At 42.9% G+C, this 18,905-nt stretch overlaps 1 protein-coding gene across 1 annotated transcript in view; it reads right to left on the minus strand.

Moving 5' to 3' along the window:
* ADGRL3 (adhesion G protein-coupled receptor L3) overlaps positions 1-18,905 on the minus strand; it is a 186,694-nt gene that overhangs the window by 143,650 nt on the left and 24,139 nt on the right. The gene's annotated exons all lie outside the window — the stretch shown is intronic.

Consider the following 18,905-nt stretch of genomic DNA (forward strand, 5'->3'; position numbering starts at 1 on the left):
GCTGAACTTTAGTTACACCTGCTTTACCACATATATTTTAGAAAATATTCTCTCAGAAGGCCACATGCCACAGAAGACAACTGATTTCACACAAGCACATTTAATCTGTTATTTTCACTCTAAAAGGGAAGCAAGCATTTCTCGGTCACAGTAGTTTTTAAAGGAAGCATGGTATGAAGTACAACTGCATCTGTTTTCCCCACCTGCAGAAGAGCAGATAGCAGTTTGTGGAACTCAGCATTGCTTACACCTGAGTAGGAGCTTTTTGGTTCCCAACACCACCATGCAGCTTTTCCCAGTTGCTAAAGACTCAAATCTTCTCCAGTAATTTGGAGGTAAGCATATCAAGAAACTTCTATTTATAATAAAAACATGCTGTTATAATTCATCTATTTACTGTAACAATTTACAGGGTTGTTAATCTCTTTCTCTAAACATGGAAAGTTAATGACACATAGATTACAATAACAGTTAGAGTAACCTTCCTGTTTCAAGTAATATTTGTGCTGCAATAAAAGCAGTTGATTCCTCTTATGAGACACATTCCAAATAATTAATATGGCTCCCTGTTGACACTTGCTGTTGTTGCTCCAAGTAATTTCCAAGCTAGCTTCACAGGCAGCGGAGCAGTGGTACAGTCTTTAAGCTTCTTTGTAATGACATCCAGGAATACCATAAATGCAGTATGCTGGTATACACATAATATGTTGAAAGCATCTCTTCAAGGGGGGATAAAATATTAATGGAAAGGGGAGGGGGGGAAAAAAAAGTCTGTCTTGAATGGGCAGGATATATTTACCGCTTTACTCTGAGGCTGACTCAGATAATTTGCATTATTAGCCATTACAACAACTGGACATTATTCACATTTAAAATCTACCACCACACCATGAATTCTATATTTGCTTTTAAGTGCTTTAACATGGGAAATCAGCTTCAGGCAAACCCATAACTAATAATGAGTTACCCTGCTTTCCCCTTCTCATTTACATGTTAAAAATCTATTGATGTCATTAGTGAGCACAAGTCATCATTTCATAGCTGCTTGGTTCTGCAGCAGAACCAGGCAGATGGTCTGCTCTCACTCCAACTGCTCTGCTCAATATGCGGGATCAGTGTCCTTACAACCATAGGACAGGCTCCCCATTTGCTGCATCAAAGATACCACTGAAACACAAAATAACTGAGGTTGGCAGGGAGCCCTGGAAATCACCTAGTTCAGCCCAAAGGCCACAAAAGCCACGGCAAGCATCCAGTATGATTTTTAGTATCTCCAAGGATGGAGACTCCACAACCTCTCTGGGCAATCTGTACCAGTGCTTGGCAACCATCACAGGAAAAAACCCACCTTTTTTTATGTTTAACTAATTTCCTGTATTTCAGTTCGTGCCTCCTGTCCTGTCACCGAATGCCTCTAAGGGTGTGGGTCCATCTTCTTTATTCCCCCCAACCAGGTACTTATATACATCAGTAAGAGCTCGTGGATCACATCTGGTCCAGGCTGCACAGTCCCAGCTCTCTCAGCCTCTCCCCACACAGAGACGTTTCAGTCGCTTAATCATAATTGTGGCCCTTTTCTGGACTAGCTCCAGTACGCCTTTGTCTCTCTTGTACTGGGTAGCCCAGCCCTGAACCCCAACACCCAGATACATCTCACCAGTGATGAGCAGAGGGGCAAGACCACCGCCCTCAACCTGCTGGCAATGTTCTGCCTAATGCATCCCAGGAGGCTGGTGCCTTTTCTTGCCCACTGCTAGCTTATGGGTTTGTTTTGATTTTTTTAGGGTTTTTTTTACGTGGTTTTCTTGGGACCAAGTGATTTCAAATACAAGAAAGAATGAATCTGCAGGCTTAAAGGGCTAGGCTGGGGTAAAGAAGATACATGCACACTATATAAAAAGACTACAAAACATTTGTGAGTTTGTTTAGACATTCATTACAATTCAGTAATAGCTATGAAAGTTTATGAATGTTTTATAAAAGCTTTTACCTAATATGGAGGAAGCTGTAACATCAAATGCTCTCTTGTGATAAATGAAACAAGTTGCAGAAAGCTTTTATCTACTTGCTGCTGATGTAAAACACACTACTTAAACTAAAAATCAAACTTGACTTCAGTTGGACTTTACCCTTCTTGCAATGCTCATAAATAAAATTTTGGGGTTTAATACTCTCTTCAGAAAAAAACATCGGAAACAATTATTCTGCTTCATTTTCTGGGCATGAATGCCAGCTTAGTTGCTCTTCAGACTCATCACAGTCCTCCTGTATGGGGAACAAAGGCTCTCCGCTACCATCTGTGTCCCAAATTACACATTCACGATCAAGATACCTTGTAAACCTTCTTGTTAATCAACAGAATCCCATTTTTTCTTTGGTTTTACCATTACTGGCAACGGGGACGTCTCAGAGGGTTGAGGATAGAGAGGTAAGGTGTGGGGTGCCTGAAGCAAACCCTAACAATGGGACTGGTACACAAGCACATGGAGACAACTGAGTCAGGAGGCCAAATGAGAGGCTCAGAGAAATGGTTCTTCTGGCTTTAATGTTGTTACAACATTTGCCACTGATTCCATTAAACCCCAGAATTTTACCCAATGGACCTGTGCAAGATTTTGAGGCTGACATCACTGGTGCAGCTCAAGTCAGTCACAAAGATTGACAGGACAAGTTTTGCCAAGTGTTGCCAACTCCCAGTCCCTTTTATTTGCATTTTGGTTACTTCAGGCCCCAGCTCTAGGAATCACTAACTCCAATCTTGCCTCTCCAGTTCCAGCTACTGCAGAAAAACACTTGAACAGGGGAATGTGAAAGCCTTTAGTGAAAAAAGAGATGGCAGAAACATTCAACACCACCCTCTCCAAACTGCCCAGTCCTTCAGCTGTTTTTTCTGTATGTTGGGCCTGGGCTGACAACTGTGCTGCACCAGGAGGTGGGACATGGCCTCCCCTTGCCTGCATGACCATCTCTCCAGCTGTCAAGCTTTCATTTCTACCCGCATCAGCCTATTTGATTGACTGCTTCTTGACCTGAAGAGCTACCCACATTACTGGCCTGGTGCCCATGTCTATAGGAGAGGAAACGGCAGGTGTCAGGTCCTTCCTGGATTTTGCAGGACACTCCAAAAATAACTGCACCTCTTTAAATAAGTGGTTCAGGTTTTAGTTTTTTTGTTGTTTTTTTTTTTTTAAAAAAAGGGGGTGTGTGTGGAAAGTCAGCTTCCAACAAAATAACAAAATACCAAAGGTTAAGGTGTCTGTTGCTGGTGGAAAGTTGAGCATGCCTTGTATGACAACAACTTGCATGGCCTTCTCCAAATCCCATCCTGACTATAACCATCTGGTGTCTCTGCAGCCATCTCCCAGTTAAAAAAGTAAACAGCAATCAAATGCAATCACGAAAGTAACATGCGACGAAGTTGCCAATTTCGTATCTAATCGCTAAGGCTGGACTCCATTTCCTTATTGCTCTTGCTGGCAAGGTCTGGCCACCGACATGGCCAGTGGCCGTGGCTCCCCGTGAATGGTAGCAACAGGCAACAAGGGCTAGGGCTAAAAGACAACCGAGGGTCAGTCCTTGTCCACTTTTTTTGTATCATACCACAAGGATTCAGGTCTGGCCAACACTGCATAAATGTCAAAAGCGCCTCAGATGAGGCAGGGCAAACAGCAAATCGGACACAGGTAGCTACAAACTCCATGTCTTCTGCTCACGTTGCCCCTCTCAATGAAGACAGACATACAGCATCTGCAATCTGTAATAGCCAGGACATATGCACATGCTGTGGCAATGGAAAAAGAAGCACTGGTAGCACCGGTTTCAGGAGCAAAATACAGATATGACCTTGAAAGTCTACCTGGTGACACGGCTTTCCTTGAGTAGAGAAAACAGGGGAGATGTTTGCGGATTAGAAGAAGTATCTGGCTGGCCATTATTTTCAGGCCTGACACATGAGAGATGCAACACATTTTAAAAAGCCAGTAACTTAGAAGAACAATGATAATGTTTTGTGAAGACTCAAGGAAATGTAAAAGCTTAGCCTAAGGGATTATTTTTTTTAAGGGATCTGGATGCTCATAGACAGAATATAAACATCCACACATCTTCAAAAATCTGCCCCTAAGTGATTTAGTCATCTACAGATGCCAGGATATAAAAGTACAGAAAAAAATCTGCGAATGCACAGACTAACCAAGGAAAGTAGCAACAAAGCAGTCTTGTCTCTTTATCTATTAAACCCACTTTCCCCAGATCCTTTTTGGAAGCTTACCCACTGTCTGCAGCATCTAACAGGGCAGATCTCCCTCCTAACTCTATGCCAAGTATCCAGTGCCCATAACATTTGATTTCCTAGACCACAGCTCTTACCATCATGTATACATGTGAGAAACATTTCTGCCCAGCATTTGCTCATTTTCTCGCTGAAATTTTACTGTGTACTTTTACAGAGAAAACCTGAATAGAAATGCAAGCCTGGAAGATTCAAACCACCAAAAGCAAAGAGAAACACCACCAACATTTAGTAGACTAAAAATAATCCTTTTTAAAGCATCTGATGAGACACCTCCTAAACACCTGACACTTGTCTCCTAAAGCTCTGGTACCAACAATGTCATGAAGAGAACAAAAATCACCAGAATGGCTGGTCCTCACCCTTTGTTACTGTTGCTCAGTGCCCACGGTACTGTGGTGGGCACGGACAGTCATGCACCTAAATTGCAGTTTGCCCCCATGCCTGACCCAGCTGCGGCAGCAGCAATGACAAGCCACCGAGATACATATTTTTTTAAACAAACATGCTTAGAACTATTTGACTCAAGGGGTGAGAGTCCTCTTTCCTTACTGTCCTCATCCAGACACGATCACTGCAACACATTTTTTTGGTGCTATGTCAGACTGCATCTCTTGCTCAGTTTTCCACTTGTTTTCCAGCCTTTTTCGGTATGTTTTTGTCTTCCACGGGCTCATCAGTTCCTGGATCATTCTCAGATAGCCTAGCCAGCATTTCATGCAGAGGACTTAGTTTAATTTTGTGCTGGTACCTCTGATGACCAGGTGCTCCCATGCACTGCCTCTCCTACGCCCCTTGTCAGCACCTCTGAATGCAGCCGTCTCCATGGACTTAATCCCTCATTCTGTTTGCCTAGTAGCTTGGATCACTAACAAGATAAGTTAATTATAAACATGAAACTGCACATCAATTCCTGAGACTTTGATTTCAGTTCTTCATGTATTTTTTTTTTATAACAATGGGAAGGGAACAGATTAGGTATGCTGAATACATATCCTAAGGAAAAGTCTTGGAAAACACTGCCATTTTTACTAATATCAGATAAAATATCCTTTGCATGCTGTGGCCTTTTTTTTTATGTAACTGAAAAACTCCATTTTCAAAAGCAGTCCAGTTTGTCTGTGATGATCTGATCTGTAAAAAAAAATACATTACTTTTTGGCCACGTTTCTGTAATCCTCTAACTGTTAACGGAATTTTTTCAAAAATCTGATTTATTATCTATCTGAAAACTACACTCCACTTTGTCAGATTGCAATTTCCAGGATCATCCCTCTCATCCTCTTTTAATTTCCAAAATTAGGACATTTTGTTCTTGTCCTTTTTCTCCACTTATGAGTCTTTTTGAACTCCATGATGTGTAGGCATATAAAAAACATACAGAAATAGAAAATAAAAAGCTCGTAGATTTGCTAACAAACTCTTTTGACATGCCATTAAACAAATTTCATTCAGAACTATTACGTGGTATATATTCAGACTTCACGCAGCAGCCTTTTTTTCTGCCTTTCATCAACAACTAACTTTACAAAACATGATTTCCTCACTGCACACCCTTTTCCATTTTGCATTAAAAGCTTTCTTTTTAAATAAAGCTTTTACAAAGCCATTCACTACCTCAGACATGTCAGTGTTAGCACTGATTCTGTCCACTGCTTCATTTATTCATGGACTTCTATGGAGTATGTCTCTTTCATCTGTGTATCTCTCTTTCATCTTTCATTGCCCTTTTAACTCCTTAGGGTAGCAGTAACTCATCTGCTCCCTCTTCTCTCCCTCACAGGGTTATTTCCCTGTCCTTCCCTCAGAGCCACACATGCCTCTGAATACAAGAAAACCCTCTTTTCCAAAGGATGCTCTCTGACTACATTATCTCTGTTCTCTTGCCATTTTGCCTTTTGTATTTCATACCAGGAATCACTGCATGCTTAAAGCAACTGCATCAGGAGAAGTGCGGTACCTATAAGTGTGGCAGCATGCAGAGGGACTGCTGGCTCCTGGTCATGGCTGCCTTCTGAAAATGGAGATTACTGAACCCAGCAGCCTCAATGGACATCGACAGAGAGCCTACGATCCACGTCAAGGAGAGGGCTCCTGTGCAAAGTACCAGCATAGCAAGTAAATGTTTGCTCTCCCATACTGTTCTTGACAGGAGCAAACTTATAATATTGCAAATCTATATGTTGATTAGCTATTAACTGCTTTTGAAGCTGTCATAAAATGTATATATTAGCTCTTTCAAACACCAATATTGTGTACTCACGTATCTTATCTTACAGGTTATTTAAAGTCTGAGTGTAGGAGATGCAGGAGTGCACTTTTTTGTTAAGTAAAAACCTGCTTTGATACATGCATTTTGCTTCTCTGCCTTCCAATGAGAGGGGTAAACAGGAAAACTCAGAAGGAACCAATTTGAAGATGAGAAGCAAGAGGTCACCTCACCTCCCTGTCCCAAGCTGTGGCTGAGTTCCCAGCACCCACCACAGCAACCTGCAGGCTCAGCCATGGGGGCTGCCAAACACGAAGAAAACCTTGGACTCAAGGAAGAAAGCTCGCTGGGCAGATGTTTGGCCCAGTCCCTGTCACACATGCACCTCGTGTTTTAGAATAAATGCAAATCTAAAAGCAGTGCCTGGCAGCATGCTTGTGTGAGCAGAAAGCGTGATAAAATGGACTACTCTTTTCCAAGAACGTACTGTTCCTGCTTTGAATCTGTTGCAACAACCACCACCCTTAACTATGAGAGGAAGGAAATCAAAATGGCCTTTTTTTGATGATCAAACTGTCCCTCATGTGACAGCCATTACCTGGGAGGGCAGAGGCTAGGTTTGAACTACAGGCAAAAATAATGCCGAAAATAATGCCAAATGAATGGGTTAAAAACTGCCTGAGTATTATAGCAGCTGAAGCAATTGGAGTCTTTTCACTAGTGGCAGCTGCATATTTTCAAAGGAGTGTTTAGGACTCAGAAACTCCTATCCCAGCTGAAGTCAGAGGTGAAGAAGCTTCAAGCCACAGAGATTCCTTGTTTTGCTGTGCAAACATTGTAATTTGTGTTTTGTGTTTAGATGAACCTCACCCCTCTGTTAAGGACTTAAAACATTTAATTTAGCAGCACCTCGGCTCCAGTGATGCTTTGCATCCTCCAGTGCACGTCTGCAGTATGAGAGCCTAGTATAAAGGGCAGGGTGGAAAACCAACAGAAACAAAACCAAAAAAAAAGGGAAATATTTCACACATCATTATAATTAAACAATGTTAAAGACCTTCTATCCCCCCCCCCCCCCCCCCCCATCATACAGCAGCACATGGAGGAAAGTTGTATCAAGGTCTGGCTTTCCCCAGTGCCTGATGCAGGGAGCTGACCTGCAGGGCTGCATGTTTTTTGAGCTTTGCTTCCCGAAAGCTTGCCTGGCAACTTTATAAAAAAGAAACCTGACACATCATATTATTCTTCCCCTCCTAGCTGTTCTTGCTGTGCTATGAAATACAATTTACCAGTCACCTGCACTAGAACACAGGGAGGAGGAGGAGAGGGATTTTGGTGCAGAGGCGACCAAGGGATTTGGAGCAATGCCTTCATCAGAGCCCTGGGGCAGATAACAAATATTGGTAATTACAAACCACCCAGTGGGTTCAGCAACACCGAATACAGCAAAGCCCAGGGAGGTTTTGGTTTTCTTGGCCACCTCTCGAAGTTTTTATCTGATATGAAGAGTACTGTGCCAGCTCCTACTCTTCTTACTCTGCTCTTGTCCCAGAAGTCAAACAGGATGTTTTCCAACAAGCCCAGCCTGTTCTACCTAAACAGGAGGCTGAAAAGACTTGGGATGGAGAAGTTAAGAAGAGCTTTTTGGGGGAAACCTAGCCAAAGCCATCCAGTCCATCTCCTGCAGAGGCAAAATTGTTCCTAATTGTTCCTTACACTGTTTTGAAAGTTACCTCCTTGGGGCTGGCCACTGTTCCCCCTCAGATGCTGAGCAGCAGATCTCACCATCAAAAGATTTAATTGTTGTTTTCACTTTCTTGGGGGGGTGGGGGTGGGGGAATCCTGCTGCCTCCCTGCCTGAGATGTTTCTGTCTTATTTCTTCCCCTGCCTGCGCTCCTTTAGGGTCTGCCCTTTGCTGCTATGCTCTCGCTACCATCCACATTTCTTGTGTTCCCCATCTCTCTTTAGCTGGGCACTGACAGCCAAGGGTGCAGCTTCATGTTATAGCTAACCATTTCACAGCGGTCTTCCCTCCCCTGGGACACAGCCAGACATTTCCATCACCTCCCTTGCAGCAGATCTGGCAATTAATGCAAGTGCAGAGCGAGTTACAGCTGATCTGATGGAAAACGACCCACCGAAAACAATAATTAGTAGTTTTCCACTGGCTCAATGAGCAGAATCAATTCAGGCTGCCGTAGCAGCAGTGCCAGATCTGATGCAAAGGATAAGAATAAAAGAGTCAGGGGTGGGATGGGGACAGCCATCAGTTGAACCGTAACATAAAACTGCACCTGGGAACAGTAGTGGCATTGTATCTGGACATCCCCTCCAACCCCACACCTGACTGTCTCCTTGCCCCAGGGAGACTCCCACCAATTGCAACCTTTCTTCACCACCTTTCAGACAGCTTGTAATTCACCTGCCAACATAATTTAGAGAATTACATCTCACAACTCCAGGTCAGGGGTTTAATCAAAGTCAAATACGTTACAGCACGCTCACTCCTTGCAGGCAGTTTGGGACACAGCCCTGTCTTTCTATTACTTGCACTGCCCTTGTGCGTGCAGAAAGGGGAGCAGTCAGGGAAAAGAAGAAACTGGGCATTAGCTCTTGCCATGCTGAGCTTAAATTTCAGTGGAAAGGCATACAAAAGTGGTGGGGTTGCCAGAGAAATCAGCTGAGATGCTGGATTACGTGGTAGGAGATATGTCTGAAGCAGACAGGTAGATCTGTGAGTCACCAGCCCAGAGATGGTAATTGAAGTGTCTTGCGGTTTGAAATATCGTGAGATGTGGTCCAAGAATTTGTCACATTTGCTTTCCTTCATTTGTGACAGCCTATAGCAAACATCCCCTCCAATTCTGCCTTTATTTTCCAGCCTGTATGTCTCTGCATGCATATCATGGTCTCCAACTCCATGTCGTACGTTCCTGGTAGTGCCTATACCTCTGCTGCAACTCCCCCTCTGCACCACCTCTTCACCACCTCCCAAGCAGGTGAGACCTCACCTCCACTCCAGGAATTCGTGATTGCAAGCCTCCAGGAGACAATTCCAGAGCACGGGCCTGATTCTCTGGCTCCTTTTGTCCAGCTTAATGAACCTTCCATAGCCACACAACCACGTACCACCCAAACCTTAACTCCTATCTTCCATGGGCTTCTGTGACTATTCCTCACTGCCGCTGCAGCCCAGAAAGGACTGCCAGACAACAAAGCATTAAAGCAGTCTTCTTTGTTACAGGTATTTTTATCAACTGCTCTCATTAAGGAAGTGCAAAGAGATGAGTAATTTGTTTTCTGAGAGGGTCAGGGCACCCTAACTTCATTAATCACTTCTTTTGATCTGCAATGGGAGCCTTGAGACAGGCAGCACAGTCTGCCTGGCTCTGCTTCCAGCTTGCTGCCAAGCTTCAGCTATGGTGCAGAGTCCCTGCAAGAGGGGGCAGGCTCCATCCCAAAGCGAGTGATCAAGCAGTAAATGAGACTGACACTATGTTATTTGATAAAGAAATTAAACCAGGGTGGGTATTTTCTCCATGACCTAATAGAACAGTAATCTAAGCCACCTCATCTTCTTTCTTTTTTTTAATTCTTTTTTTTTTCTTCTTTGTTTTTGAGATAATACAAGGTATGTCTCAGCATGAAGGACATGACTGCCTGTAGAGAGATTTTGACAACTCCCCTCTGAGTGCTAAAATGCTGTCAGCCGAAAACCAGAGCTTTTTGGGCAAACTGATCCAACTCTGACAGACTTTCTCTCTGTTTTCACGTTTTCTTTCTCAATCAAAAGCCTTCTAAGGAATCCATGTTTTCAGTTCAACCTCAGAGAAGGGGGAGCAGAGGGGAGATCACCTACTTTTGCTGCATTGCTCCTTAAACTAGCCGGATGGAGAAACCTGTGAGGGGAAGAGGAAGGTCTTAAAAGTGTCTCACATCTCCCTATTGCACACAGATAGAGGATCTGGATACACTTTCCCTAACATATATAGCAATTGCATATGGACTTTCTGACTGCCAGCAAGGGCAAAGTCAATATATTTTGGGTGCAGACGGTAACAACATAGGAAGCAGAGCTTTTAGGCCTGAGTATATCTCCAATGACAACCACAGGCAAGCTGCTGGATCAGCCATCCAAAAAACGCCTTACGTGGATTGTTTTCCATAGTCATTAGGAATCACCTCTCACTTCCTTGGCTCAAAGAAAATGAATTCTAAGCATTTTTAAAACTTGTCCCTAGCGGTGAATATATCTGTAGCCTTTCCGCATCAGTGACAATTTTGAATACAATTTTTGATGGTCAAATCCTGGGAGCACTCTTACCGCTTTATAGCAAAGATTAAGCATGTTCCTGTCACAGTCAGTAAAAGAGCATCTCCTTCTATCGCCTTGATCAGGAACTCCAGAAATCCCCCGTCCTGTAAGGTGAAGCATGTGCCAAGCAGCCCAAAAGTGCCTTGCAAAGACAAACTGGGGCTGTGTCGGTTTTGCACTCCTTTCACCTTTGCACATAACATAGCTTTAAAACTCAATGACTGTCGTCTTGCTTATTGAGTCTTTCACCACAGTTTTTCTAGCTATGTGTCAAAACACGGTGATATTTGTTTGTTTTTCCTCTTCACCCACCTGCTGTAAACTCAGCTGGGGAACCCGTGCTCAATGTGGCCAATTTTTTTTTTTTCTTTTAAAGACCCAGGCAGCAGAATTGTTGATTCAGAGAGATCTGAAGTCTGTAGCCTACCAATTTTAGCTTTGCTGAAGTCAGCTACGGACTTTATAAACTTCATCATGTCCTTCTTCATTGCTTCATGAAGTTAGGAACGACACAGGTTTCACCATCTGTTTCCTTCAAGCTGCCGTTCTACACTTATTTCTTTCTACACAGTCAGGGACTGAGAAATTTGCCCTGGATCAGAAACTGCACAAGCCCACTGAACACAGGTGCATACATTAAACATCATGCTAAAGACCAGATGTTTCATACAAGGTCAAATACCATTTTTTAGGATCAGATACTCTGTATTTGGAACCTGAATTCTTTCAGGCCCTTCAAGCATGTCTCTGGATTATTCTTATCTTAGTTTCCATGATGTTACTGTAGGCCTCTGGATGACAGTTTTGTTTATAAGTCTGCACACTGCCTAGAACAATAAGATCCTGATTGGTACATCTTGAATCATACATATTAATTCTCGCCTGAGCCTCGTTCACACTGTATGAGTCATGCTGGATGTCTGTCTTCTGCAAGGGCAGCAGACAGGTCTGCAAGGGCACCGCTTTGTCTTGCCAGCACTAGGGCAAAGGTCCCGAGGCACTGCCAAATTTCCTGATCCCACTGATCTAACTGCATACGTGCAGGGGGAGAGGTATGTTACACTACATCGTTTCTGATGTGCTTGTTGGCTGCAAAAAGGATTTCAGGAAGCATACGGCATGACTGAAAATGGGACCATTGGGTCTGAAAAGTACACCCAAAAGGTAGCATGTTTCAGCCCAGCTGAAAACTCTTACAGCCTCTTTTGTCTCAGGCTCTTGCTCTTTTCAGTAAAATATGCCCCATCCCTGGAAGTGTTCAAGGCCAGGTTGGATGGGGCTTTGAGTAACTGAGTCTAATGGAAAGTGTCCCAGCCCATGGCAGGGAGGTTAGAACTAGATGATCTTTGAGGTCTCTTCCAACCCAAACCATTCTATGATTCCCTGCTGATATAAAATTAATAGACAGTTTTAGTTCTGAATATTTTCCTTTGCAACAGGCAATAATTACATTGTCCTTAGTCATATATCATCACCCCTGAAACAGCATCACCCAACACTTCAGTGCAAAAGAGGTATTTTTTTCCCCTTTAGAGCCACAACCCCTTAATTGTTTTAATGAATGTACAGATTAACATACTCATATATGCTAGACCTGACAACCATCTCAAGCTAAACTTCCTTTAACATGCAAACCCTTAACCTTGCGTTTGGGTTTCTTAAATGATCTTTTGATCAAAAAACTGACAAACCCAAGCTTCAACTCCATGGCCAACCCAGCCTCTGTCTGTGACATGAAGCACTTCCTTAACCCCCTTGCAATCCGAGCATAGAAGAAATGCCAGTATTTCTGAACTGTAAACTACATGGGATTCACAACTTTTAGAATTAGCTTTACACTGAGCAACAGAAATGACTACCTCATTGCTGAGGTCCCCAGGATGGATACATGCTTGCCCTCCCCAGATCAGGGAAAGGATAGAGCAATTCTGATCAATCCTTCTTATTTAGGGTTGTATCTAACAGCGTTTAGTGGCTTTGGTGCCACTCAAAGGGAGGCAAGATTTCTGGGTTTGCTCCTTCAGTTGAATACAGAGTCTCATCAATATTGGCAATTCCAGCTCTGATTGACGTGATAGTTTCAAATGAAGTACTACTGGTTGAATGGCTCAGTGACCACTAAAGCAAGAATTACATGTACACAAGAATCTGATAAAAAGAGAGTATTCAGCTTTCAGCAACCTGTATTACAAACAAGCCCACTTGCTGCAGAGGGATTATTGAAGCAGCACAATCTACTTAAAGACAAAAAAGAGATTAAAAAATAATATTCCAGTGTGAAAATAGTTGTGACCCCACTGTGGCAGCGACACTTTCAGAGCAGCACAAACTCACCTTTCTAAAACCAGCCATCAGTCCTTAAGCAAACCAGCTGAACCCCAGGCGAGGCCCTGCCAAAAGTCTACCTCCTTTCTACAGCCCCTGTGGCTGGGGCGGAATACCACTGAGGAAGGTGACTGCACTGCTCTCTGTGCCAGTCAACCATTTCAAAGTGACTTTAAGCCCCTTTGCTCAGGCGACTTTTTTGTGCAGTTCAAGCTTTCATTTTTCTTCTCTCCAAGGATGACTTAATTAAAGATGGAGTTTCCTCCTCCAGTTACTGGATTTGAGGAATTATGCTTTTGTTATTTCCAGGCAAAACAAACAGAATCAAAGAGGGACAGTAAACAGAGGTGAAAGAAATCCCTAAAAAAAAAACAACCACCACACAAACAACAAAAACCCACACACAAAAAAGAGAGAGAGATAAACCAAGACACATCTACAAAAAGGACAACACTTGCTCACCTTCACAGCAGGTTGCAGACCCTGGCATCTGATCCTGTATTGCTATGTTCAGGGAGCAAGTTCTCTGAAAGCTTTTCCTTTGCAAGAAGCCATTAAAAAATCTCCAATTAGTTTCATACGGATGAGAGGCCAGATTGCAAACTGCTTGTTACTTGACAGAAAGGAAGCCTTCTGCTCAGGATAAATAGAGATTTAGAAAATACTAGAATGTTTTATTAACAGGTGAGACCAAAAGAAGGGAGTGATTGCAAGAAAAAGTGGAGGGCAACAAAATATCTGTGATGTGAACTGAGGGCAAATACCTACACTTTCTGCTTTACAAGCTGGATGAGCAGGGAAGCATGTTTTCCCCAGGTACCTCAGTCAAGCTGATTACAAAGGTTACAAATGACTGGGACAAACTTAGATCTAAGACAAGCAGAAAAAACCCCAACCTGTGAAAAAGCCCAGGTTTGTCAGATGCTTGAAATGACATTGCTCAAAAGCTGGCGCTGGGAAAACATTTCACTGTCATCCTCAAGTATGTACAAGTCAGGAGAGATTCCCCAAATTCTGAGATTACATCCCAGGAATTCTAAGCCAACAGCAAATAAACCCATTAGAAATAATAAATACTACGGATTTGGGCCTTTCCTCGCTGTGCCTCGAAGTCTTCAGTAACTAGGTTTTAAAGCTTCCCTTTCCGCTTAGAAATGCAAGACGACTATTGTACTTTTAAACAGAACTGAAAATCCTGCAATCACAGAGGCTGAGGCCCTGGAGAAACCATCACTGAGCTCAACAGCATAGTCACTACAGCTGACAGCTCTGAAGTTTAACTTCAGGCAGCAAAACATTGAGCCTGTCTTTGTGAAAACTTGTATTTTTTGGTGGGTATGTAGGAAATGAAGCGAGCAGAATATAACCCCACATGCCCAACCCCCGGTGGCCTGCTAACAGTCAGGCTGCTGGACTTTGCACTGGAGCAGATGAGCACTCAAGTGCTCTGTCCTGCCAGCTCTGCTGGGGATAACCTCCCACAAGGAGGTTAATGATGAATTGGTTATGGGAACATCGTTAAACAGGCACAGCACCTGGGCAGCTCAAGTCCGCTCAGATTCACCGCACCACAAATTAGAGCCATACATTTTAGCTATTCATGGCATACACCAGACACATGCACAGAAACACTGTGACAGCTTGAGTTTTCAGCGGGAGAAATATTTGAAACAGCACGTCAGGTTTTGATTAAACTGGCAATTAAGCAAGCAAGGAGCAACGTGCCCTGGGGTTGCAGAGATGATAAGCCAGTTTCAAGACAAATGGCCAAATCTTTAAGTGGTGCAATTGGCTGCAACTTCACTGCCTTCAGCAGTGCTGCAGCATTCCATGCGAGCTGTAGATAGAGCCCTCTTCAGTGTGGGACAGGGCTGGCAATATAAATGGTGATCAACTGCATTCACCTGGGAAAAAGCTATTGTGTAGGGAGGCAAAAATGGACACTTTACAGTATTTCTAATACAGCACAGGGATTTACAACACAGTGATGGGCCACCAGCAACAATAGTCATCTGCGTCGGCCTCCTCTCTCAGTTGCTGATAGGCTTCTTTACTGGGGACAGCTGGGCAAAAAGAGATGGGAACATGAGCAGATATTTGGCACTACCCTCTGACCACCAGAAGCTGGCAAGGGTCATCAACCCAGTTTATAAAGTTTGGCCCATTCATATGATTTTCTAAACTAAAATAATATGATTCGGTGAACTGATACATCTTACATTTTCAGTGGGTGCAGGACAAAGGAGAACTTAGCAATTCTATCATAATCTCCCTAAGCTGATGATCATCTACCAAAACTTCACTGCTGTCATTTATAATGACCTCCTATTGAGAAAGACATTTCCAAGATGAAGAAATTAGAGTCATTTAAGGTGGGCATTCCTACTGCTCAAATTTCAGCTACAAAAATTGTCACAGAGAAAGTAATGCACTGGAAACACCAGAACGAATCAGCATATATAAGCAAAGGATAGGCTGCTGTCAGATAGCAACTGCTAGAAGCAACACTTCGATGTCAACAAACCCTTCTTGATCTAGTCCACATCTCCCAGTTTCAGATCAAAGGTCCAGAATTCTATTTAGAATACTATCAATACAGCACTAACATGGATAGAAGAGAGCAGGCGATAAGCTTACTGTAGGGTGCAATGAAATGAGAAAATATCACAACCATCTGAGGATGCACACTATGACTTAGCTAGAAAACAGTGAGCATCCAAGCATTCAGAGAAGGCTGTGGTTGGAGAAGGAGGGCCCCACAAGATTAAGTGGAAAAGTAAGCCTGCGTTCCTAGGAAAGCAGGAAATTCAGAAAGAAATCCAGCCCAGCTCAGGAAGATGCAGAGCCTGGATTCATCTCTGCCTCACATTCAGAGAGATACCCTGGAAAGGCACTAATGCTAATTTTTAACCAAAGTCATCTGTTGCTTAGCTCTGCAACAAACAATGGCCTCATAAAAAGAAGGCCATATTCACAGTTAGCTCTTGCTGGTCACCTCATAGAATCATTTAGGTTGGAAAGGACCTTTAAGATCATCGAGTTCAGCCATTAACCTAACACTGCCAAGTCACTGTCATGCCTCTGCTCCTAGCATTTGACATTTTCATGCGTGTCTCAGCTCCCCTTGCTGGTCTGTTATTAGTGAGATGCACCCAACCATCAGAAAATCTGGCACACGATGCACCCCCTGCTAAATGCCAATCCCTTCATGCAAGCGTGAAGCTGAATCTAGCCCTTGCATATAGCAATACAGATGAAATACACAGCTTTACCTTACCATGTAATCAAACACTGGACAATCCTAGTTAACTTTGGATATAAAACGCAGCTAGGATGAAACACCGAGGTTTATTCCGTATGCACAGTTAAGGCGTTGATTTTTATATAGACAAATATATCACCACCGGGCATAGTTACAATACCTATCCTAACATGAGATTTACGAAGACAAAAGATTCCATCCCAGAATTGCAAATAAATAAATCACCCAGTAAGTCCCTTGGCACGCTTGCTCCTTTTCCCCCAAAGCAAAATGCAGGATGCATGATTGATCTTCCTATGCAGTGATCAGCAAACTTAAGACTCTCCCTGGTCAGTTTGGCAATGACTGCCAAGATTTTCCAACATTTGCCACCTGCAGAGGAAAGTTATGAGCTATAGAAAAGGAAAGAGTATGAAATAGCCACAAAATAGTTATAGCACCACCTAAAAAGGACAGGGAATATTCCTTGTCAGACCCCCTCTCGGTAACTAAACCAGTTTCCCTGTTTGGTCTAAAAATGCAATGAGTTCAAGGTGCAGGGATGAAATCAACTTCAAGAGCTTTATGTTGCTCTGGCAGGGCTGAGGGGCCATAACCTGAGTCCAGATCAGTGCTGGTCAGAAAAACTTACCCTCCAAAGGAACTTGTGATGTGCGAAGACCTATTTTTATAATGACCTGGAACAAAAAGCCAAAATTTCTAAAGGATTGTGACTTTCAGACAACGCTGACTCAAGGGTCACCAAATCTTTCATTTCCATAGAACGACTCCCCCCCCCCCCCCCCCCCCCCCCAGTAATACTAAAATGTTAATGTTCAACAGTACAATAAAACAGTAATATAACAACAATCTGACATTACTGATGACAACAGCAGCATCCAAAAGGCTTGTTTTGATATTTCCCTACCAAAAGAGAACAAGTTCCCACAAAATATTTTGATTTTATATCGATGGGACATTTTCCAACCCAAAAATAAATAAATATTTAATTCTGCTGACAGTTGTTCAGTGTGCTGTAGTGTAAGCATACAGTTTTCTATCTCTACGCCCACAATGGTATAAAAACCCTTCAACTTCAACAGAGCAGACTGAAAGCAGCAGTGTCCCAGCTGTCCCCATTTGCCACCTGGATGACTCCTTTACTGCCTTCAAAAATCTGCTTCTGAATTTCCATCAGGCTGATGCTCTCTCCTCTACAAAGCAGTGACTACACTTGGGAACGTCAGAAGTTGGAAACCATTGCCTAACAAATCAAGACAGTCTAACAGTGTCAGTTAGGACCGAGTCTTTGCCTCACTGCAAACCATAGGAAAATCACCAGATCCAGGAAACCTGCCCATTCCCTTACAGTCTTGCTGCCCCACTTTGGTTTGGTTTAGGCCTTTTTCCTTTCACATTAAGCTTAGTATCAGCCATGTGATGTTGGTCCGACAGAGCCAAGGACCTTCACTGCTCTGCCAAAGCCCAACTAGTCTTGCCTAGAGCGTCCTACAGGAGGGAAAATAGGTAAGGGGATAGAAATGTATCAATTCCCCATGTTGTACTTGGAGTGATGTGTGGAATCTGATTAATTAGATCTGCTTAACATCTTGATGTCTGAGTAGTCAGGGAAGCCTCCCAAATGCTTGTATCTATCAGAACATGTACATTGCTTGAGACAGCTTCATCCAAAGAGGAAAAAAAAACCAACCCTCTCCTCTGTCTGTAAAGCTGAGTACATGCCTGTCTTTCATGAGAATAAGTGTGTATTTAGTTTGCAAATCCTACTTTTTCAAATACATCAAATCGATGTGCAAATATCTATCTATATATACACACATGCACACGTACGTATCTAAAATGTGCACTACTTACTGCTGTACTTCCTGCAGCAGCAGCTTCAGATGACTCTATGCTCAGCGTTTAATTCAGCTGCTAGAAGATGAAGTCTGAATACCAAATAGGCCTAAACAAACACCTCAGAGATACAGGTATGGCTTTTAGCAAGCCAGCAACAGTCACATGGGCCTCCAGATGCCTGTACTGGAGAACCTCCCTACAGAAGTGAATTGAGGTCTTTCTGGAGAACAGTCACTTCCCTGGGACATGGTCATTAACTTCAAGCAGGGTTTTTAATCTGCTGAAATTCAGAAACAGGGCTAACACTGTCACTGAAGCACTGCTCTTACAAAAAGCATCAGTGTTTTCCAATAGGTAATGAACGAGCTATATAAGAATCCAGACAGACAAGGTGATTTATTTTCTTTAATGCTTTGAAATTGACTGAAAGATTTCCTTTTCTAATAACTGGATCCAGTTTTCAGGCATTCAGTGTAAGAATCTTTACATTGTTAATAAACACATTTGTCTAATGAATATCTCTTGGTAATCTTGCCTGTAATTCAGGAAGCACAAGCACAGCCAAGATAAAAATATGCACACACCAAAAACTCAAATTGAAGAAAAAAATCAATTCAAAGTTAAATTACCTATCTTAAATTTCAGTATAAAGGCTACTAGAAA

Source organism: Falco rusticolus, chromosome 1, assembly GCF_015220075.1.
Source record: "Falco rusticolus isolate bFalRus1 chromosome 1, bFalRus1.pri, whole genome shotgun sequence".
Classification (NCBI taxonomy): Eukaryota; Metazoa; Chordata; class Aves; order Falconiformes; family Falconidae; genus Falco; species Falco rusticolus.